Source organism: Hevea brasiliensis, chromosome 15 (assembly GCF_030052815.1).
Source record: "Hevea brasiliensis isolate MT/VB/25A 57/8 chromosome 15, ASM3005281v1, whole genome shotgun sequence".
NCBI classification, from domain to species: domain Eukaryota; kingdom Viridiplantae; phylum Streptophyta; class Magnoliopsida; order Malpighiales; family Euphorbiaceae; genus Hevea; species Hevea brasiliensis.
The window spans coordinates 53,139,604-53,164,909 of NC_079507.1; the positions used below are offsets into that span (position 1 = coordinate 53,139,604).

Below are 25,306 nucleotides of genomic sequence, written 5' to 3' on the forward strand. Positions count from 1 at the left end.
TAACAGTGCTGTCCTGTCTTCTTGCAATCTAAAATTCTCAAGCATATCTTAAATTAAAAAAATGATGAAATATTTACATGACATTGAAAGGCTATTTATCGAGTATAAGAACATTCTTTATAGGAAGAGGTGCTAAAGAAACCCGTTACATGCTATAGAACTTTTAGATCTCTAATAAACTGAATAAATTTAACTGATTTGTTACAAAATTCTTCATTACAAAAGCAATCAACCAACAAATTCAGCAACTTGGTGGAAGATGTTGTGGAGAAATTGATGACACTTCTCAACGTTATTTCAATGGAGGATGGTTAGAGCAAGCCTTCTAATGTGGCCCAACCGCAAGTGCACGGGTCGTACAAGTAATATAGAAAAGATATCGTTCCCACGAGGAGTTGTGTTAATGATTGAATTTTTGATATAAAAAGTTGACTAAATTGAACTATTTTTGAAATTGAAGTAATAAATTGATTGATATTGAAGTGTGAATTTTATGTGTGTGAGATTAATAGTCTATTCAACAATATATCAATTAAACTAAAATTGCATCAAATTAAAATAACCAAGTTGAAATATGGCAAAATTTAAAATGGCAAGCAATTAAATTCAATTAGAAATTAACAATGATAAAAAGGCGATTCCGGAGTTCGGGATTTCATATTCAAGCTATATTGGGATTTTAAATTGGTTATCCAATCTTGTGGAACTTACGTGTTTTAAGGAGATTAATTCTTAAATCCTTTGAATACTCTTTCGAGTGAGACAAAGAGTGCCTTAATCAATCTAATCCTACTTTCGTGGAGTTAGAGTTAATTAAGACCCATTAAGTTCTTTAATTAATCTGTAAATCCTCTTAATCCTTAGTCTATTTCTAGATCTAAGTTAATTAAGTCCAATTTCTTGATTATCTATCACAAGGCTTTCTCCTTTCGGTGCCTCAACCATGGATTAAAAACATCACTTAAAGGGATCCTACACTAAGCATGTCATTAAGCACATAAGAAATGAATAAAATTCATTAAGACCACAAAATATGGATTACCCAATCAAAATCCATAAAATATTTCAAATATTACATCCCTTACTCTAGAATCAAATAAAACTACTCACTACCCATAATATTTACAAGATATTCTGAGTTAATATGGAAATAAAACTTTAATCTAAGCTAAGAAACAAGAAGCTCAACACTAGAAATGTAGGAAAAATGTAAGAAAAGAAAGAAATCTCCAAATCTGGTTGGAAATGGTGTGTGAGGTGATTGTGACTCTTCAGCTGCTGCCTTCTCCTTTCCCTTTTCTTCCTTCTTTTCTCCTCCCTCTTTTCTAAAATGGGATATGGGGCTATTTATAACTTTTTTCTGACATGGAGCCCTAAAATGGTGTGTTTGAGGTGAGATTTTCTGAGGGAATCTTCTGCCAGCTCATCAATGAAATCTTTATGGGACTGCATAAGTGGACTGCATAAGTCATGCAGTCCCTTATGCAGTTTTCGGCTGGTTCCTAGCTCACTTATGCGAAACTGCATGACCAAGCGCATAGGTTATGCACAATTCCGTGAGATTGCATAAGGGAGGCGTGAATTTGCATAAGCTATGCACTCTACTTATGCACTCTCCTTATGCACAATTCGGCAGGTATTGGAACAGTGTTTCTTCTCCTTATGCAGATCTGCATAACTTATGCGGCAAGTTATGCGCAATTTGGCCAATGCATATTTTAACTTTGAAACTTGTTTTTGACATCTTTGGCTGTAGAAATCACTCCTCAATGGTAAAATTTCTTTTTAGTCCTTCAAAAACACCATTTTTCCTACAAAACAAAGTAAAATTTATAAATTAATCCAAAATTGACAATTATGAAAAACTAACTAAATAACTAATGAAATTAGCTAAAAGTGACTAATAATCAAATAAAATGGCTATGAAATTAAACCTAAATGATTATGCAAAATGTATGCATCAAATACCCCCAAACTCAAGCTTTTGCTTGTCCTCAAGCAAACTTTAAAATGTGATGCAAAATTTTTTTAGGGGTGCCTTATCCAAAGAGCTATGAAAATCACCTATTAAAGTAACTTAACACACTTTTAGCCATACCAGCAATCCATATACCCATCCTTCAAAATGCAAAGAATCTAATGCTTATCCAAGCTTTCACCGCTTAGCCATCAAGTCAATTATCATTCAAAATTCCAAAACCAACCAATCAAAAGAGAAAGTCATGCTCAAAAGGAATTCTAGGACAATCAATAGCCAAAGTGTCTCTATATAGAATGATGGAATTAAATGTATGAATAGATAATTTTCCAATCCCATAGGCAAATTCCCTACTCCTATCTCCACTAATGTAGCAAGTACTATCAAGAGATCAAAGGTCTTTTTAGGGATGTAATGGGGCCATGGGGTTCAAAAATGAGGCTAAGAAGAAAAATGGGTAAAAAGGATTCAAAGCATGAGAATATTTTCAATCTTGACAACATAAGGTACACTTCTTATTTTATTATATTTTTTTTCTTTTTCTCTTTTTTTTTTTATATATATATATAGAGGGGAGAAATACGCAATGAGAATTGTCAAGTGCTAGCATATTTTACAAAACACATAAAAATGGAGGGACATTTTGATACTTTAAACTTGTATTTTGCATTTTCTTTTGATGATTGTCCCTAAAATTGCCACCCCCAAACTCATTTCTTTTAATACTTTGGGTGGATTTCTTTCAATTTGAATGACAATAATGAAAAGCACATATACTAGCACTTTTACAAGATGACAAGCATTTCTTCTCCCTTTTATTGTATATATTTTTTTCTTTTCTTTTCTTTTCTCTTTTTTTTTATGTATCTAATATTATAAATAATTATTCTCATGAAAAGGGTTGGAGTGTTTGGTTCATTGGCTAGGTAGCAATAAGGGTTTTAAGAAAAATTAGGAATAAAAAGGCTCAAAGGGGTTTGCAAGGGTCAATTTTAATTAGGAAAAGGGCCAAAGGTTTAAAATGAGAAGGTTTAAATCAAAGAATGCCTAATCATCTCTCTTTTCAAGTACAAGCTGGTATTTAGCCTTGAAAGGTTTAGAAAATTTGTTCTAGGATTGGTGAGACATCATTTGACTACCTTATATCCAATAACTCCCTCTAAACACTCCAATCTCTAAAGGACTAGTTGGGTGGCTTTTTGGCTAAGAAGATATAGGCAAGGGATAAACACTTCAAAACTTTGCACCTCTTAGGAAACTTTCAATCCACAAACCCAACTAAAGGTAAGTCAAATCACTCTCATAGGCAGCTTTTCAATACTCAAGGGATTTGGCAAAAGATTTTATTTTATGATGCATGATTCCTAAAAATGAGTAATGCATTAACTAAATGGAGGAAGTCTATTTGTGTGCAATGTGTATAATTTCTAAGTGATGTATAATGTGTGTGTAAATGTGTTATGAATATGTATATATGGATGTATATGTAAAATATTTACAATATATGTAAATGAAATGGGATGAGATGTTCCTATACTCAAAATGTGAAAAATGTAGCAAAAATCAAAATGTGCACCCCCAAACTCAAAATTGGACATTGTCCTCAATGTCTCAAGCAGTGCATTATCAAAACTCAAAGTAGAGAGTAGTTACCAGAAATTGTGAAATTTAAGAGCAAAAAGAAAGAGTTACCTGGTATAGAGCAGATGAGAATTCAAGAGATAATGGGGATGCATAAGAAGCTGCACAGGTTATGCAGAATAAAGTGCTGTCCAGAACAGGTGCATAAGGAGGGTGCATAAGCTGTGCGGTTCTGCATGAGTGGCAATAAGGACTGCACAGGCTATGCAGAACATTTGCATAAGGGGATTCACAGCCTGTGCAGTATATTCAAAAGCTGCTGCATGATGATGAGCAAGGAAAAATGTGCAAACACCAGTAGAAGCATGCAAATATATACAGTGTATGGACAAGTATGCACAAAAGGGCAGTAAAGGCAATGAAAATCAATGAAAAACTAATGTAATAGCCATCCAATAGAACTTCAAGAAAAACAGAATTCAAAACAAACTAAAATTGTTTCAACATATCTACAAAGAAAAACTCCTACAAGTTTGAACAAAAGTAAAACAGAAACTAATCTAATTCTATTGTTTTGCCCTTGTCCAAAGATGCTGCTAAAGGACTGGTTGGAGCTGTTTGCTGTCGAAGTGATGGTTCTGGAGGAGGTGATGGAGGTGGAGGTGGCATTCCCAGAAAAACCATGAGCTGCTTCATCATCTCCTTTAATTCTTTCTGCTTATCTCTGGTTTCCATGACAAAATCAAAGAGTTGATCATGACGATCCTTGAGGGTATCAAGACCAGATTCAAGCTTTCTATCCACAAAATATATATCATCACTAAGCCTTTCAAGATAGGTGAATAAAGCTTTAGTGTTGAAGGGAGGAGGTGCTGTGGATGAAGAGGGTCCAGCTGCAGAAGGTGTAGGCTGTGCAGAATCTGCTGGGATGTCCTGTGCAGATTGAGTGGGTGGTGTAGGTTCAGCAGAATGCTGTTGGACTGGTGGGACAGAATGTGCCTCTGGTTGTGCAGTGGTTTCTGTGTCTGCTGCTGGTTGTGCAATGTCAGAAGGTGGCAAACTGAATCCAGTTTTGGATAGATGTGTAGCATCAAAATATAGAGTGTCTAAAAGTGCTGGTAGTGGATGCTCTTCCGGATTAAAACCAAAATGCTTGGCTATAACAGTTATGAGCCCACCCATGACTATGTCACCTATGGATTTGGTGGCAATATGTAACACATGCTCACAAAAGAAATAACCAGGAGAAACTTTGACTTTGTGAAAAGCACACCATAGCATGAACAATTCAGATTTTCCAACAGCACCAGAACTAGTCCCTCTGCCCAAGATAGTGCTAGCAATAAGCCTATGGATAAATCTAAGTGCAGGGTCTAGTATTTGAGAGGTTTTGGATCTGCCAGCAGAAAAAGTCTGAGGTTGGTTTGTGATAATCCTCCAAAACTGAGCAGCATTCCAAACACCTTTGTTTGCTACCTCTACCCCTGTATATGGTACCCTAAATAGTCCATCAATTGCAAACCAAAAAATGCTATGAAATTGGTCTAATGATAGCTTTCTATTTTGCCCCAAACATCTAAATTTCATAGTTAGCTTGTAATCTATCTCATGCAATTTCAGGGTAGCAAAGAATGAGGAAATAAATTCCAAAACTAGAGCTGGATAAACTATTTCTTACTTATGCACAAATTCCATCCAACCTAAACCATCAAGGTATGCAACCACATTATCAAATAAACCAACTGATTAGAGGGCATCTGCAGAAATGTACCTAGCGGGTTGCACCATCCTTTCCTTAAGTCTCTTAAAGGCTGCCTTGTGAGCTGCATCAGGAAGGGGCCAAGGTAGTTTTGATACCTGTGATGCTGCTGACATTTGCTTTTTGCTGGAAGAGGGTGATTTGGCTTGTGTGGGGGCTGAAGTTTTGGGGTTTTTGGGTGGAGGCTCTGACAGTGGAGTGGTGGGTGGTTCTTTGCGTTTTGAGAGAGGAGGTGCAGAAGCCATGGGTCGGGTGGATTTCGACCTGATTTTTCTCTTATAAGTGGCTGTGGTAGGTGGTGGAGGGGTTTCATATGGAGGGGAATCGGGGTTGGGAGGCCGCATTGCCAAGGGCGAGACTTGGAGAGGGGAGGTTTGAGGGGAATGAGGAGGCGATTCCATGGGGTTGTCGATGGTGAGAATGGAGGAGGTGATGGAGAAAGTAAAAGATGCAGAGGGAAGTTAGGGCAAATGCGGCGAAAAGAGTAGTGGAGAGGAAGGATGGTGCCGAGAAAAATGGTCGTGGGGGGAAAAGGCGTGAACAGGAACGTCAGGAAGTGGAGGTGGGAAAGTGGGTGCCGAAAAAATTTTTGATTTGAACAGGACATGTGTAAAACTGCATAAGGGGAGAATGGGTGTGCATAACTTATGCACTCTATTATGCAGGTTTCGGTGGAAGATAAAGAGTGTGAAAAATTGATTATGCAAGAGTGCATAGCTTATGCGCTGACTTATGCAAGTTTCAGCTAAAAATGGAAGTGTAGGAAATGTGGTCATGCAAAAGTGCATAAGCCGTGTACTCTCCTTATGCAAGTCTCGGCAGGTTTTGATTTCAGAGAAATTGGTCATGCGGAAGTGCATAAGCTATGCACTCTCCTTATGCAAGTCTCGGCAAGTTTTGATTTTCAGAAAGTGTGGTCATGCGGAAGTGCATAAGCTATGCGCTCTCCTTATGCAAGTCTCGGCAAGTTTTGATTTTCAGAAAGTGTGGTTATGCGGAAGTGCATAAGCTATGCACTCTCCTTATGCAAGTCTCGGCAAGTTTTGGAATTCAGAAAAATTGGTCATGCGGAAGTGCATAACTTATGCACTCCCTTATGCAGATTTCGTCAGAAAGAGAAAATGTAGGATTTGAAGTCATGCAAAAGTGCATAAGTCATGCACACACTTATGCAAGTTTCGGCAGATATGAAATTTGACAAAAATGTGGCTATGCAGAATTGCATAAGCTATGCACATCCTTATGCAGTTTGCAACAGAGATGAAAAATGGCAAGAATTGTGGTTATGCAGGATTGCATAAGCTATGCAGTTACTTATGCACAATTCAACAAGATTGAGATTACAATTGAAAATGATTTGCAAGTGTGAAAAATACCCTAGAATGAAGAAATATAATTCTATGAAGCATAAATCATGAGAAATTGTTACCAAAAACACATCAATATATACAAAATCCATCAAAATTGCATCACACAAGCTTGTAGAAGTGAATCCTGCATAAGAGGCATTTGTGAATCATGCCATTTCAATTCAAATTCTGCAAATCAACATTTAGCACATTAAGACTTAATAAAATCTGCATAAAGTTGCATCTATCCACAAATGAGAATGGACTCCCCAAGTTATGCCAAGAAAATGCAGTATGTCCACCTTGAATCTCACAACCCAAATAAGCTCAAAACTACAAAAATGACCCACTTACCATCATATTAACATGATAAGCACAAATACTTAAAAGTTACACACCCAACCTCACAAAGAAACATAAGCCATGTGCTGCAGACCCTTCTTTGCTGCAAATTTCATTTTTTTCTCTGCATAAACCAGGTAGCAAACCTGCACAGGTTATGCAGTAAAAATCAATCAATTTTGGGAGAGTTGAAGGACAAAATATCAGATTAAGAGTTACTCCCCAGCAGTTCACCAACCTTCCTCCATTGAAATACATCTACAAGGGACAAGATTCAACAATGTCAAAAATTGAATTTAGGGAGATTTAAGATAAAAACAAAAGTAATGTAAATAAAAGTAAATCAACAAAAAGGAAAATAAAAGAACTTGGGATGCCTCCCAAGAGGGCTAATTTATAGTCCTTAGCTGGACTCTTCATGCATTTCATGGTGGCTGGAATTGGAATTTATTGCCTTTGTTTCCAATAGGTGCTTCAATGAATCTATACTTAATTTTCTTTCCATCACATGAGAAGATCCTTGTTGCTTTGTCTAAAAATCCGACCATTTCTTTCTTGACAACCTTTGGTGCATCTTTTTCTTTGAGAGATGGTTGCTTGACCTCACTTTTCTCTACTTGCCCAAGTTGAATGATTGATGCCTTATGACAAGGTGGATTACCCTTTAAATGTTGTGCAAATGCAGCCTCTTTTGGATTTTCATCATTGATACTCCCCTTCATGGATAAGACAACTTTCAAGAGAAGCCTTCGGATAGCTCTTTCTAAAGTGCTCTTTTACTAACTCATCAACTATATCAATTCTCAAACAAGAGTCTACATCTTCATGTTGCTTCTTTTTATCATTGCTAATGTTGAAGACTAAATGATCCTCTCCGACTCTGAGAGTAAGCTTTTCACCTTTCACGTCAATCAAAGCACCAGCTGTAGCTAGAAAGGGTCTTCCCAAGATAATTGGAATATTAGAATCCTCTTCCATGTCCAAGATGACAAAGTCAATAGGTATATAGAACTTCCCAACCTTCAGAGGCACATTCTCTAAAATCCCTTCAGGATACTTAATTGATCTATCAGCTAACTGAAGAGAAATGTAGGTTGGCTTAAGATCTCCCATGTTGAGCTTCTCATAAATGGAGAGGGGCATAAGGCTAACACTAGCCCCTAAATCACATAAAGCTTTTGTAGAACATGATTCCCAATGTGACATGGAATTGAAAAATTCACTGGATCCTTGAGCTTCGGAGGAAGTTTCCTTTGGAGGATAGCACTGCATTCTTCTGTCAAAGCTACAGTTTCATAGTCTTCAAGTTTTCTCTTGTTTGAGAGAATTTCTTTTAAGAATTTTGCATAAGAGGGCATTTGTGAAAGAGCATCAATAAAAGGCACATTTATGTATAGCTTCTTCAAAACCTCTAAGAACTTTCCAAATTGCTTATCAAGCTTAGCTTTTTGAAATCTTTGTGGAAAGGGAAGTTGTGGCTTGTAAGGCTCTGGAGGTATATACTTCTCTTCCTTCTCTTCAATTTTCTCTTTACATTTTTCTGCACTTTCTTTCTCACTTTCTTGTTTTTCACTCTCATCAGTTTCTTTCTCATTTTCTCTCTTCTCACTATTTTCACTTTTCTCATTTTTTTCACTCTTCTCATTATTTACAACTTTCCCACTTCTTAAAGTAATAGCTTGACACTGCTCTCTTGGGTTTTCTGGTTGACTTGGAAGTTTTTCAAAAGACTTGGTACCTGAGGAAGATGCTTGTTGTGCAATCTGATTTTCCAACATTCTATTATGTGTTTGCATCTGTTCTAGCCTTACTTTCATCTCTCTCATCTCTTCATCATGCTTAGTTTGGTTAGCAAGAATCTGTTGTAATAAAGCTTCTGTGGTGGAACTTTGTGCTTGCTGTTTTGGTGGAGGATTCATACTTTTCTGCTGAAAATTAGGCAATGGTTGCCTATTTTGCTGATATGGAATTCCTTGTTGCTGTTGTGGTTGAAAATTCTGATTTGGAACTTGACTTTGCTGATTTCCCCATGAAAAATTGGGATGATTCCTCCAAGTTGGATTATAAGTTTGAGAGTAAGAATTCCCCATTTGTTTGTTTCCATAATTACCAACATATGCAGCTTGCTCTCCATAGTCTACTCCACAGCTGGTAGTTCCCTCTGCATAAGCAACTTGTTGTGAACTTCCAGATGATGATGATGAACTAACCAACATACTCAAATCTTCCATCTTCTTAGCCAAAACATTTGTAAGTGCATCAAACTTTGCATTAATCATGTTGAATGGATCAAGGTCATACATTCCAGCAGCTTGCCTCTTTTGAGTTGGAGCTGGTCCTCTTGGATTACTCCAAAGATGAGTATTCTTTGCAATTTTCTCCAATAGCTCATAAGCTTCATCTTCATGCTTCATAATAAATTCTCCTCCTGTTTGAGCATCAATAATCCCTCTAATTGCAGGAGTGACATTTGTGTAAAAATTCTGGTTTATCATCCATTTTGGAATGGCATGATGTGGGCATTGTCTCTCTAATTCCTTCCATCTCATCCATGACTCATAGAGAGTTTCATCTTCTCTTGGTCTGAAAGCTGTCATTTAATTCCTTAATTCTTGAGTTTTTCCAAGTGGAAAATATTGTGCAAGAAATGCATCAGTGAGTTGCTCCCAATTTGTAATGGAGTTGTGAGGTAAAGAGTCAAGCCAATCCAATGCTCTATCTTTCAAAGAGAATGGGAATAGCTTCAATCTTGCTACATCATCAGACACTCCTGGTTGCTTTTGCATATCACAAATCATAGCAAATTTCTTTAGATGTGTGTGTGGATTTTCAGAAGGATGTCCCCCGAATTGGGAATTTTGAATCATTTGAAGAACTCCAAAATCCATCTTGTAACTATTTGCATCAATTCTTAGTCTTGCTATACTCTCTCTCAAGTCATCAAAACGAGGAAAAGCATGATCCATCATACTTCCCCTAGGCACATTAGCATTTATAATCTCTTCACCTTGGGCGACATTTTCATTGTTTCGACCATTTTCAGCATTACCGCCACCAATTTTAATTCTTTCATCAGCCATGTCTGCTTCAATTTCAGTTTCTCTCAAAGCTTCTTTCCTTTTTCTGGTTTCTTTCTTGTTGGCTTTACAAAATTTCTCAATTTCAGGATTAAACAATAAGGATGTGTCACTTGTGCTTCTAGCTCTTCTCATAAAAGATTAAGAGTACCTGAAAAAGAACAAACAAACACAAAATAAAAAGATAACAAAGATAAAACTATAAACAACTAAAATAATCAAGAATTCAATCTTAAACAAACAACTCCCCGGCAACGGCGCCAAAAACTTGATGTGGCCCAACCGTAAGTGCACGGGTCGTACAAGTAATATAGAAAAGATATCGTTCCCACGAGGAGTTGTGTTAATGATTGAATTTTTGATATAAAAAGTTGACTAAATTGAACTATTTTTGAAATTAAAGTAATAAATTGATTGATATTGAAGTGTGAATTTTATGTGTGTGAGATTAATAGTCTATTCAACAATATATCAATTAAACTAAAATTGCATCAAATTAAAATAAGCAAGTTGAAATATGGCAAAATTTAGAATGGCAAGCAATTAAATTTAATTAGAAATTAACAATGATAAAAAGGCGATTCCTGAGTTCGGGATTTCATATTCAAGCTATTTTGGGATTTTAAATTGGTTATCCAATTCTTAAATCCTTTGAATACCCTTTTCGAGTGAGACAAAGAGTGCCTTAATCAATCTAATCCTACTTTCGTGGAGTTAGAGTTAATTAAGACCCATTAAGTTCTTTAATTAATCTGTAAATCCTCTTAATCCTTAGTCTATTTCTAGATCTAAGTTAATTAAGTCCAATTTCTTGATTATCTATCACAAGGATTTCTCCTTTCGGTGCCTCAACCATGGATTAAAAACATCACTTAATGGGATCCTACACTAAGCATGTCATTAAGCACACAAGAAATGAATAAAACTCATTAAGACCACAAAATATGGATTACCCAATCAAAATCCACAAAATATCTCAAATATTACATCCCTTACTCCAGAATCAAATAAAACTACTCACTACCCATAATATTTACAAGATATTCTGAGTTAATATGGAAATAAAACTTTAATCTAAGCTAAGAAACAAGAAGCTCAACACTAGAAATGTAGGAAAAATGTAAGAAAAGAAAGAAATCTCCAAATCTGGTTGGAAATGGTGTGGGAGGTGATTGTGACTCTTCAGCTGCTGCCTTCTCCTTTCCCTTTTCTTCCTTCTTTTCTCCTCCCTCTTTTCTAAAATGGGATATGGGGCTATTTATAACTTTTTTCTGACATGGAGCCCTAAAATGGTGTGTTTGAGGTGAGATTTTCTGAGGGAATCTTTTGCCAGCTCATTAATGAAATCTTTATGGGACTGTATAAGTGGACTGCATAAGTCATGCAGTCCCTTATGCAGTTTTCGGCTGGTTCCTGGCTCACTTATGCGAAACTGCATGACCAAGCGCATAGGTTATGCACAATTCCGTGATATTGCATAAGGGAGGCGTGAATTTGTATAAGCTATGCACTCTCCTTATGCACAATTCGGCAGGTATTGGAACAGTGTTTCTTCTCCTTATGCAGATCTGCATAACTTATGCGGTAAGTTATGCACAATTTGGCCAATGCATATTTCAACTTTGAAACTTGTTTTTGACATCTTTGGCTGTAGAAATCACTCCTCAATGGCAAAATTTCTTTTTAGTCCTTCAAAAACACCATTTTTCCTACAAAACAAAGTAAAATTTACAAATTAATCCAAAATTGACAATTATGAAAAACTAACTAAATAACTAATGAAATTAGCTAAAAGTGACTAATAATCAAATAAAATGGCTATGAAATTAAACCTAAATGATTATGCAAAATGTATGCATCACCTTCACAAGTTCACATGCTGGAAATTTTCTTGGTAATAACTCTGAACCATGGTAAATCCTTGTGTCTCTCACTTAGCCAGAAAGCCCTATTTTCTTGTCTCTCACACAACAAAACAACTAGATCATGTTGGGAAAAGGTTGGCATGTTAAACTCAATTCTTCATGTCCACAAGGAATGGAGAATTTCAGAAAGAGTTTCATTTCTTATGATATTAGCAGCAAGTATAATTGACAAGGTAAATAGCTCAATCTCCTTAGTCTTACAGAATTTGAATTTGCCATGCTAGTAATTTACAATATTTGTATATTTTTGTATATATAATTGACGAGGTAAATAGTTTTTATCATTATTAGTCAATTTTTTTTCTTAGTTAATTACTTTCATTTAAATGTACACGACAATCACAAGACCACACACAAAGTCCTCACAATAGTGGGACTTTTCATTTTTTATTAAACTTAATTCAAAATTACAGAGTAATTGCACAATCATACAAAAACATTGTCACAACAAACATAAAGCTAAACTCATACCTAGTTATGTAGACGTGCATAGGCCATCCCCACATATATTTGTTTTGGACAAAACTCTATAAACCATGACCTTTCACGAATATAGCAACATTTACATAATACCACACATAAATTTGTCCCACAAATTATCTAGAAAATTGAAATATAAATGCCTCCATCTTCTATTAAATACTAAAGGACCCATCACTGCCCAAAATCCCACCACAAATCCTGGTGCAATGCTCACATAGAAATAGAACCAAGCAAATGATTCAGACCCTTTGTCATCTTCTCCTCTTTCTATTCCAATAGGAGGCATATCACCATCAACATTGCAGTTCTTGATGAGTGGAAGGCCACAAAGTTTGTTGCCGCTGAAACTAGATGGATCAAAGCCTTGCAATTGAGTGCCTGAAGGTATTATTCCTGATAACTTGTTGTTGGATAAATTCAATCTACTCAAAAATGTCAAGCTTGACATACTTGGAGGAATTTCTCCAAAAAGTTGATTCTGAGAAAAATCAAGAGATTCTAATGCTTTCATATTTCCTATTTCCTCTGGAATTCTTCCACTCAAAAGATTATGTGACAAATTCAATGAATGCAATGTTTTAAGCTTTGTTATTTCTTCAGGAATAACTCCTGATAATTTATTATTTGAGAGGTCCATACTTCTCACGAAATTAAGATTGGTGGAATATTCAATCATTTCTCCCTTTGTCATAATTGAGGAACTATCAGAAAACTCCAAATCAGTCAAATAAAGGAGAATCTGACCTTGCTCTTCCATACCAACATAACTTTCATTTACCATTGCACTGAAGTTATTGATACATGTTGGTATGGTACCATTGAGGTTGTTATTAGCAAGATCCAAGATTTGCAAATGAGTCATGCGGCAAAGCTCTATAGGCATGTGACCATGAAATTGGTTCCCACGAAGATTAAGAATAACCATCTGTGAATAATTTTGATTCTCCAGCCATGTTGAAATATTTCCCCCCAAACTATTTTCATCCAATTCAAGTACCATCAATTCTTCGCAATGTTCAAGAGACAATGGTATTTCACCAAAGAGAGTATTGTTGCGAAGATTTAAGTACCCGAGGCCACTTAGCATCCCTATGGAACTAGGAATTTTTCCACTGAAATAGTTGTCATTTAATTTTAAAACTTCTAAAGATTTCCAATTCATCCAACAATCAGGTATCTCTCCGGATAAATGATTTTTTCCAAAGTTAAGCAGCACAGTGATCACATCATGCGTTCTATGACATAGAAAGGTGAATAATGATCCAGAGAGTAAATTATCGGAAAGATCTATCCAACTGGAAGAGACATTAGGCAATGGACCATTGAATTTATTTGAACTCAAGTCGATGAAAGTATACAAATCATTGGTGGAGGACAAATAGGGAATCTTGCCATGCAATTGGTTATGAGATAAATTAAGATTAGAAAGTCTTAAAGACCAGTCACTGAACCAAACAGGAAGGGTACTTGAAATTTTTGAGTTTGACAAGTCTAGAAAGACTAAATGCTTTAGTGAACGGAGCCATCTGGGAAGTTGAGGTCCAACATCCCAAGATCTCAAATATATGCTTTCAACAAGTTGAAAAGGTGGAATCCAATGAGGATTGACTCTTAAAATCAGTTGGTTATGAGAGGCATGAAAATATGTCAGATTTGTAAGGTTTGCAAAGTGAATTTCAGAAACTTCACCCTCTAATGAATTATAAGAAATATCTACATGTACTAAATTTTCAAGGGCTCCAAAACCTATGGGGAGACTTCCATTCAGTTTGTTATTGGAAAGGCGTAGAGACGTCAAGGAAGTCAACACACCCAAAGTGGCCGGAATTTGGTGAGCAATCGAATTATCGGAAAGATCGAGATAATCCAGATTCTTGAATTGTCCAAGAAGATTATTTAAATGACCTGATAATTGACAATTAGATAAAGACAACACCTCTATCCCATTTGAAACACATCCCGAGAGAATTTCAAATACCTCATTTATCTCTTGGCTTAGATTGTTGCTGACCAAATCGAGTGACCTCAACTTGCAAAGATCTTTGAATGATGCCGGAATTCCTCCTTCAAGTTCATTGAATGACAAGTCAAGGTTGTTGAGGGAAGTCAAGTTTCCAATGGCACTTGGAATTCCTCCTTCAAGTTCATTGAATGACAAGTCAAGGTTGTTGAGGGAAGTCAAGTTTCCAATGGCACTAGGAATTGCTCCTTGAAAATTGCAGTGTATCAAGTCGAGACTGTTGAGGGAGGTAAAATTTCCAATGGCACTTGGAATTCCATCTAGCAACTCAAAATTATAGGAAAGGCGAAGAAGCTCAAGCTGGGGAAGACCATGTAACCAAAAGGCCATTGAAGAATTAAAATTATTGTAAGACATATCAAGCTCCTTAAGTGAAGTTATATTTTGAAGTTGAACAGGGATTGGTCCAAAAAAATTATTAGATGAAAGATCAAGAGAAGTCAAAGTTGGAATGTGAAAAATCCAACTGGACACAGAAGATTCACCAAATCTATTTTCTGACAAATCAAGGATGGCAAGTGATGAAAAGTTGATGTTGGAAGGAACCTTATGACTTAGTGAACAGTATGACAAGTGTAACTCTACCAGAGAGGGGAGTTTGTTCATCGCATCCAACCAATCCAAGGCTTTACTAAGATTCACAGAACTCAAGTCAAGGAATTCTAATGATGAGAGACTAGAGAGCCAATCTAAATTCTCAACATATATCTCAGGATAATAATAATAACCATCACCTTCGAGATTTAGATATTGCAAATTTGAAAGATTTCCGAGTTGATGAGGAATCATTCCTCCAAATCCTGCTCCGGAGAAGTTAAGGTATCTTAAACTCTTCATAGAGCCAAGGAATTTGGGAATGTGAATTCCTTCAAAATTATTGTTGCTTAGGTCTAGATACTTCAAATGCTTCAAGTTGACTAAAGATTGACCGATCTTACCTCTGAATGTCGACCGCTCCATATATTCATAATAGTCACCAGTGGCATTTGAGCCATAATACTCATTCTCAGAAAGACTTCTAAGATGGAGCTCAAGAACATGGTTGGTAAGATTATCACAGATGACTCCAGGCCATTCACAGCAATCCACATCACGATCCCAAGAAGAAAGCCGGTTAGAAGGATCTTTAAGGCCAAGCTTGAACTGTAAAAGAGCTTCTCTCTCACTTTCAATGCAGCCAGCATTAAAGCTTCCATGACAGAGGCCAAGACTAAAAACAGTTGCTGCAAAGAGAAACCAAGGGAAAGCAAGTGTAAAAGAAGTCGCACTCATTGGTATTTTCATGAGCATTCACGAGTAGAGGTAAAACTATGGAGGAATACACCAAAGAATCTCACAATGGAGTCCTATTTATAACGTCTTTCATGCTTGATCATCACGAACACGCTGAGATGTAAATGGGAAGTTTCCATTGATTTTCCTACTAATTTGTTTGCTTTGTGTAGATAATTCTAAATTATTAAATACAGACAATCAAATATCATTTTTTTAAGCCAATCAAAATAAATTTATATTGAAAAATTGGATTAGTTAAAAGTCTCCCCGACATATCTAATGGCTTCATTTGATTACCACTCTGCATAGAAGGTATCCATTGTACAATAATTAATCAATTTATAAATTTTCTAAAAAAAGTTTACACTTAGAATTTTTATTTTTAATATTTCCATATGAATTTCAAACACAACACAATTTTAAAAGTATTTTAATTTTTTTTTTCAAAATAATAAAGTTGGCATCTCGAACTATTTTTTAAAGAGTACATATTAATTAATTACAATAATAATCAAAAAAATTATTCTAAAACTCAACAGATTTATCAACTAAATTTAATAAAAAAATTCAATTGTCAAAGAAGGAAAATGGCATTGCAAACCGTGTGGATCCCATGAAGAAAAATCCAATACATACTGACGTATTAATTTGGATTTAGAATTGACAACTTAGAATTATTGTGAGGAGAAAAAAGAGTAATATGTATAAATTAATTAAAATTTGGGGAGAAAAAAGATTATTTAATTTTAATGTATTATAGTAAAATTACTTAATTTTAATATGAATTAAAAATGTAACTCAATCACTCACCGTTTTAAAGACAACTCCAATACTAAAGCTAATTGGTGTATTAATTATTTTTTTTAATCATTAATATTAATTGTACATATTTTCATATTTTCTACTATATATCAATTGGTAACAAGTATATATACTATATGTTATTATATATCAAATGGCTAATATAAAATTATCCGGTTTTTAAGCTATTTTTTTTTTATCAGTCCATGCTTTGATTTGTGATTAATATGTATAAATTAATTAAAATTTATATCATTTTTAGCATTATTAATTTATTAGTATAGTTATTAAATTGATTTTTTTTCTAATGAGATTTAAGTATAATTAATTCTAAAATTATATTGATTTGATTTATAATTTAAATATAATGCCTTTATTATTATTATTATTATTATTATTATTATTATTATTATTATTATTATTATTAAATTACTTTATCTATTTCATAATTAAATTGCATTTCATAAAATTATTTTAAAAAAAAATCGTTTTATTATTTTTTTGTTTTTATAAATAAATATATGAAATTTAATTTTAAATTAATTTTTAATTCTCTCTAACTAATATATTTTAAAAAATATTATTTTAATAGTAATTTCACCGATAATGCTAAATTATTCAAGTTAAAGTCTTTACTCCTTTCCCTACACCAAGTAAATGGTTATAAAGTCAAGTCTTTCTAATACGATAGAATGAAAGAGCGAAAAATCAATGGAAACGGCAAAGCCAATAAAGTCAAGTCTTTCCACTACTGCAAAATAAAGGAGTAAAAAACCAATGAAAAGAAGATGGTATTGGCAAAGAAAGAAAATGGTATTACAAATTGTGTGGATCCCATGAAGAAAAATCCAATACATACTAAGCATTAGAGGGGGCAAAGGAAATAAAAATTAGAATTGACAACTTAGAGTGTAAATTGGAGAGCTCATGTTATAGACTTAGAATCATTGTAGAGAGAAAATAAGAATAGAAATCATTAGAGTTTTCTTGCTTCTTTCCAACTTACAGCTACCAGAAAATCAAAATTTCCTAATCTTATTACTGCTTCTCTTCCTCTGCTTTTATTGATCATGGAGTCTCTAAATTTGAAGAAAAATATGCCTATTCTATTGATAAGAAAAATTGCAAAAAAAAAAAAAAAAACCCTGATTAATAAATAAAACTTTTATTCACAGACCCTCTAGAATCATTGAAACTCTTATACCACATGCATATTGGAAAAAATATATTGATAGAGAAGAAAATTTTTATTGAATGGAAAGAAAATTTATGTACAACTCAATGACATGCGAATACAAGTGTTGTTTATGCAGCACTAAAACTTAATAAAGTTAATTAATAAGTTTTAATTCAATAGTACTTGAAGTGATCTCAAAGATTGTGAGATCTCGAGTTTGAATTCTAATGGAACTCAATTATAAAAAAAAATAATAATAAATTTAATTGATTTGTTGGGAATCATACTAGATTGAGGCTGTGATAAACAAGTTGCAAAGACTGCAGTTGTCTCTTGGCTTAGATTGAGATGTCAAAAGCTGTAAAGTCTTATGACTGAAAAAAAAAAATTAAAACTTCCAATTAATTTTTACTTTTAGCCTCTTAATTTTAGAGATTATATATTTTATTTTTTTCCCTTAATTTTAATTTTATTACAATAACATCATTAAATTTTGAGATTTTGATTTGAGTTAAAAAAAAAAATCACTATAACTAGATTAACTGAACCAACTTTTTAGTTATCTCTGAATTGCACTTAACTTTAATATGAGTTAAAAATGTAACTCAATCACTCATTGTTGTAGTAACAACTCTAATACTAAAACTCGTTGGTATATTAGCTAATCTTTAAATCTTTAGTATTGTATAGAGTTTCATATTTTTTAATATATATCAACTGGTAATAAGTATAATATATATTATCATATATCAAATGGCTAATTTAAAATTATGTGGTTTCTTAAGCAATCTTTTTATCTCCCCATGCTTTGATTTTATGGTTTATCTAAATTAATTAAAATTTATATCATTTTTAGCATTATTGTTAGCATAGTTGTCATAATTTTATTCTTTTTCTGATGAAAATTCAGTATAATTATATTAATTTGATATATAATTTAAATCTAATGTATTATTATTATTATTAACTTACTTTATCTATTTCATAATTAAATTGAGTTTCATAAAAATAATTTGAAAATATTATTTTATTATTTTTATAAATAAACATGTGAAATTTAATTTTAAATTAATTTTTAATTTTCTCTAACTAATATATTTTAAAAAATATTATTTTAATAGTAACCCCAACAATAATACTAAATTATGCAAGTTAAAGTCTTTACTCCTCACGCCAAGTGAATGGTTATAAACTCAATTCTTTCTAATGCTACAAAATAAAAAAGCAAAAAACCAGTGAAAATGGCAGAATCAATTCTTCCCAATGAAAAAAAAAAAAAACCAAGTAAATGAAATAAATGATAAAAAACAAAGGCTCGGTTCAAAACAGTTTCTCTCTCACTTTTGATGCTAAAGCTATCCTTAATTCAAATTGCCTGTTGAAGAAGACCTTGCTTATCGAATCCTATTTTAGAATGCAATTCATTTTTTAACCTCTTGCATCAGCATTAAAAAAAAAAAGAAAAAAGAATCAACTTGTGAAAATTTATGAATATTGTCAATTTGTTTGATTGGCATTTGTGGAATTTTAGAGGCACCTCAATTTGTTAGCATTTAATGTTTTAACCCCAATCAAAACATGACCTCATATTTGCAATGTTTAATGACATGATTGTTAATACTAGTTTAGAAGTTGAAGGAGTAGTTCATAAAATATTACCCTCCTAACTTTTAACTTTTAGAGATTGAGAGAAAGTTTTGACTAAAGTAAAAAGGATGATACGACTATTTTTACATTTAATAGCTAATCCAATAGCTATTTTACTAAACACTTCTACTTTAAATCACTATATAAATTGTTAACCACTAATTACTGATATCTAATAGCTAACAGCTAGTAAAACAACTCATAACTACTTAAAATAAATGGACTAAATAGAAGTTTGATTAACATTAACTAATTGAATAATTAATGGAGGGACTAAATAGTTTAACAGAAGTAAAATACAGAGACTAAATATGTTTTTCAAAATATAGAAATTAAGTATTAGTTTTATCAACATATAAGGACTAAATAATAATTTAACCTAAGAAAATTCATTTGTCAAGAGAAGGAAAATGGAATTGTAAACCGTGTGGATCCCATAAAGAAAATTGAATACATATTGAAGTATTAGAGGGGCAAAGAAAATAAATGTTAGAAAGCGTGCAATTTGGAGAGCTCATGTTATAGACTTAGAATTATTGTTGGGAGAAAATAAGAGTAATTAAAATTTTTTTTCTTCATTTTAATTTATTACAATAAAATCATTAAATTTTAATTTGAGTTACAAAAAATCACTATAACTATTAAATCGGTTTTTCAGTTTTCATATTAACTAGATAGTGTGCAATTTTTAACTGTTGTCTCTCAACTTTAATGTGTTAGAATAAAATTATTTAACTTTAATATGTATTAAAAATATAACTCAAATCACACATTGTTTTAGAGACAACTCCAATTAGGGGTGTGCAAAAGGTCGATTTGGTTTCGAACTTAACCGAACCGATAAAACTGAAAATTGAAAATCAAAAATTTTAAAAATCGAACCAAACCGATTAATAAGAGAAAACCAAACCGAACTAAACCAATAAATATAGGTTCAGTTTGGTTTTAAACCGATCAAATATAATTTTATAAAATTTCATATTTTCAACATTAAATCTAAATAATTAAAACATAAAAACATAAAAAAATTATAAATCAAAACTCAAAAATCTTAGGGTTTGGTTCGGTTTTCTTTGATTTCCTTGATATATATATATATATATATATATATATATATATATATTAATAATTTCGGTTCGGTTTGATTTTTTTTTATTTTTTGTGAAAATAACCGAACCGAACTAATTAACCGAAATTATCAAAAATTATAAACCAAACCGAACCGATTGAATCTTAAAACTGAACTGATTGAACCGAAATCTGCTCTCCCCTAACTCCAATACTAAAGCTCAATGGTGAATTAATTATTCTTTTAATCTTTAGTATTAATTGTGCATGTTTTTATATTTTCTATTATATATCAAATGGCTAATATAAAATGATCTGGTTTTTTAATTTTTTTTCATTTGTCCATGCTTTGATTTGTGATTAATACGTATAAATTAATTAAAATTTATATCATTTTTAGCATTATTAATTTATTAGTATAGTTATCAAATTGATTTTTTTTTTCTAGTGAGATTTAAGTATAATTTATTCTAAAACTATATTGATTTGATTTATAATTTAAATATTATTATTATTATTATTATTATTAACTTACTTTATCTATTTCATAATTAAATTGAGTTTAGTGGATAAAAAGTGTTTTTTTAGGAAAAGTATAACTTTTGGTACTATTGAAAAAAATAGTTTAAAAAAATTATTTACGGTATTTTTATAACTAAATATTTGAAATTTAATTTAAAATTAATTTTTAATTTTTTCTAATTAGTATATTTAAAAATATATTATTTTAACAGTAGCTCCATCAAAATAATATTGCTAAAGTATCTATCCTAAGTTGAAGTCTTTCCAATATGACGAAATAAAAAGCAGATCAAACCAATGGAAATGATAGAGCCAATTCTTTCATATGGAAAGTAAGAAAGGAAACCGAGTAAATATGAAATAAATGATGAAGGCAATAGAGGCTTAATTCAAAAAAACTTTTCTCTCACCTTTGATGCTAAAGATATCCTTAGTTCAAATACTCAACTGAAGAAGACCATGCTTATGGAATCCTATTTTAGAATGCAATGCACAGAAACATCCTTGATGTTGATAGCCACTTGTGGAAATTTACAAGTAGTAGTCTTCTTTCATTTTTTTTAACTTTTTTTTGTTAGAATCATTATATTTTCACTTTTTTAAAACTTGCATCAGCATTAATTTGTGAATATTGTCAATTCGTTTGATAGGCATTTGTGGTAATTTAGAAGTACTATCAATTCATTTGATGGGCGCTTGTGGAAATTGGGAATACTTGTTTGATTTTTCTAACTCGTATTTTAATTTAAAAAAATGATTTAGATTCTATTTTATAGATTTTTATTATCTAAATCTAATACATCATAAATTTAATCTATAAAAAAATATGAAATTTTCATGTATTTTAATTAAGTACATGATAAACTGGATTTAAAGAAGTACATATATTAACAACGGAGAGAAAATGAAGTATTTTGCTTTTTAAAATGCTAAGTTTTTCCAGATTAATTATCAATAAAATATTTTGCATATGAAAAAAAAAATAATGGAGAAAATAAAATGCCAAGATTCTTATAATTTCATTGTTCATTGAAAATTGAAATAAAAAGAATGGTGTCATGTTGTGATAAAGTCAATGTAATTAATTAATGGGAACATTTCATTTCTTGACTTCCCTTAACTCAATATCAATAAGCATTTTTGTGCAGTAATTGTAACATGTATTGACGTAATGCAATTAAAAGTATTGACAATATGGTTAGAAATCTTCCATTTCTCTTTTCATTTTTTTTCCCAGTTCATTTACTGACTACATATTTGAAAAACCTTGTTCATGTTCATTGCAAAACCAAATCATGCATCTTGATATGAATAATTTTTTCCTTTTTTTTTTCTCATAAATTTGTTCTCATTATCAATTACAATTATTACCATTCTTGCTGTAAATCGTATGCATATATAATAACAGAACAAGTCTAATTCAGAGTCTTCACTTTCTCCCATACCCCAAATAGATGATTAAATACCATTTTAGGCCATAAGTTTCGAGCTTTATTAGTTTTTTACTTCAGAAAATCAGTCAATATTAGATTTTCTATCTTTTCACAAAAGGCGTTAGATTGTTCTGTTATGTTTTGTAGGGAACTGGAAGATTACTTTTAACTTAAGCAATCATAGGACGTCAAAACTTAAACCATACAATAAATTAGATTTTAATCTAACAAATTTTTAATTTACTATGTCATTTTCATACATATCCTCTATCATTTTGATTCGTTTTTGGATATTTAGGAAAAATAACAGATATTTAGGATTTTACTTATACAGTGTAATAATAATGAAAAGATAAAAGGGACATAGTAACTAAACTAAGAATAGAAATAAGAATTTTACAAAACAATTAGATTATCTCACTATTAAGAGAGGAAAATTTAAACATTAAGGAGAACTAAAATGGTTTGATAGTTGACACTTAACAGAACACATTCACCTTGGAGGGCTCATGTTCTAGGCCTATTGTAGAGAGCAAACAAGAGTAGAAATTCATTAAAGTTTTCTTGCTTCTTTCCAACTTACAGCCACCAGAATATCAAAATTCCTGAGTCTTATTACTACTTCTTTTCCTCTACTCTTATTGAACGAGGACTCTCAAAGCTTAAAGAAAAATATGCCTATCCTATTGGGGGAAAAAAAAAACTAATGAATAAAGAAAACTTTTATTCATAGACCCTATAAGATCATTGAAATTCTGATACCGCATGCATGTTGGAAAAAAAAAATACTGATGAACATGAAATTTGTAATTAGTGTCAATTTGCTTCATTTTTTAATTTACATAAGCATTTAAAAAAGATAGACTTGACTTGTGGAAATTTGTAAACACACTTGTGAAAATTTAGTAGCACCATCAATTCGTTTAATGGGAACTTGTGGAAATTTAGGAGTATCGTCAATTTGTTTTATTTTTAACAACTTGCATCTGAATAAAAAAGAGTTAAACTCTAATTTACAAATATTTCTAATTTAAATCTAATACATCATGGATTGAAGCATAAAAATATGAATTTTTTATAAAAAAAATTCGCTATATATCATATTTTAAGTGTATGGTAGATTGAATTTAAACAAGTGCATATATTAACAACGGAAGAAATGATTATTGTAAAACTCAGTAGATTTGTCAACTGAATTTAATAAGAAAATTCATTTCTCAAAGAAGGAAAATGGTATTGTAAATCGTGTGGGTCCCATGAAGAAAAATTGAATACATACTGAAGTATTAGAGGGGCAAAGGAAATAAATGTTAGAATTGACAACTTAATGTGTAATTTGAAGAGCTCATGTCATAGACTTAGAATTATTGTAGGGAGAAAATAAGAATAGAAATTCATTAGAGTTTTTTCACTTCTTTCCAACTTACAGCTACCAGAAAATTAAAATTTCTAAGTCTTATTACTGGTTCTCGTCCTCTCTGCTTTTTTTCAACATGGAGTCTCTAACCTTGAAGAAAAATATGCCTATTCTATTGAAAAAACAAATAAAAATAAAAAACTGATGAACAAATAAAACTTTTATTCACGGACCCTCTAGGATCATTGGAACTCTTATACCTCATGCATGTTGGAAAAAAAATATTGACGAATGAGAAAACTTTTATTTAATGCAAAGAAAATTTCTATACAACTCGATATGCAAACATAAGTGCTGTTTATGTAGCACTAAAACTTAATAAATTTTACAAATGAGTTTTAATTCAGTAGTTCTGAAGGGTCTCAAAAGTTTTGAGATCTTAAATTTGAGTTTTAATGAGATCTAATTATGTAAATAATAATAATAATAATAATAATAATAATAATAATAATAATAATAATAATAATAAATTTAATTGATTTATTGGGAATCATACTAAACAATTTGCAAAGACCGCATTTATCTCTTGCCTTAGATTGAGATGTCAAAAGCCGTAAAGTCTTATGAATAACAAAACTTAAAACTTCCAATTATTTTCACTTTTGGCCTCTCAATTTTAGAGATTATTTTATTTTTTTCTCTTAATTTTAATTTTTTTTTACAATAAAATCATTAAATTTTGATTTAAGTTACAAAAAGATCACTATAACTAGATTAATTGAACCAACATTTTGGTTATCATGTTAACTAGATATAGAGTATTTTTTATCTGTTATCTCGAATTTTAATTCATTATAATAAAATTATTTAATTTTAATATGAGTTAAAAATGTAACTCGATATTAGAGACAATTCCAATACTAAAGCTTGTTGGTGTATAATTATTTTTTTAATCTTTAGTATTGTATATAGTTTTATATTTTTTACTATATATCAAGTGGCAATAAATATATTATAAATTATTATATATCAAATGGCTAATTTAAAATTATGTGGTTTCTTAAGCAATCTTTTTATCTGGCCATGCTTTGATTTTAAGGTTTGTATAAATTTTAATTAAATTTATATCATTGTTAGGAATATGGTTAGTATAGTTCTCATAATTTTATTTTTTTTAATGAAATTTCAGTATAATTTATACTAGAATTATATTGATTTGATTTATAATTTAAATCTAATTTATTATTATTATTATTATTATTATTATTATTATTATCTATTTCATAATTAAATTGAGTTTCATAAAAATAATTTGAAAAAAGTTATTATGTTATTTTAGTGTTTTTATAAATAAATATGTGAAATTTAATTTTAAATTAATTTTTAATTTTTTCTAAATAATATATTTAAAAAATTATTATTTAAATAACAACTACTATAATGCTAAATTATTCAAGTTAAAGTATTTACTCTATTTCACATGCCAAGTAAATTATTATAAAGTCAAGTCTT

General features: G+C 31.5%; 1 non-coding gene and 1 pseudogene across 1 annotated transcript; one reads left to right on the top strand and one right to left on the bottom strand.

Annotated features, from left to right (window-relative positions):
* Positions 1-18: 18 nt before the first annotated feature.
* On the bottom strand, positions 19-15,841 carry LOC131168900 (receptor-like protein EIX2; annotated as a pseudogene).
* Positions 9,515-9,622, top strand: LOC131174183 (small nucleolar RNA R71). The gene has a single exon (XR_009144431.1). It is a non-coding gene; the product is annotated as a small nucleolar RNA R71 (small nucleolar RNA).
* Positions 15,842-25,306: the final 9,465 nt, after the last annotated feature.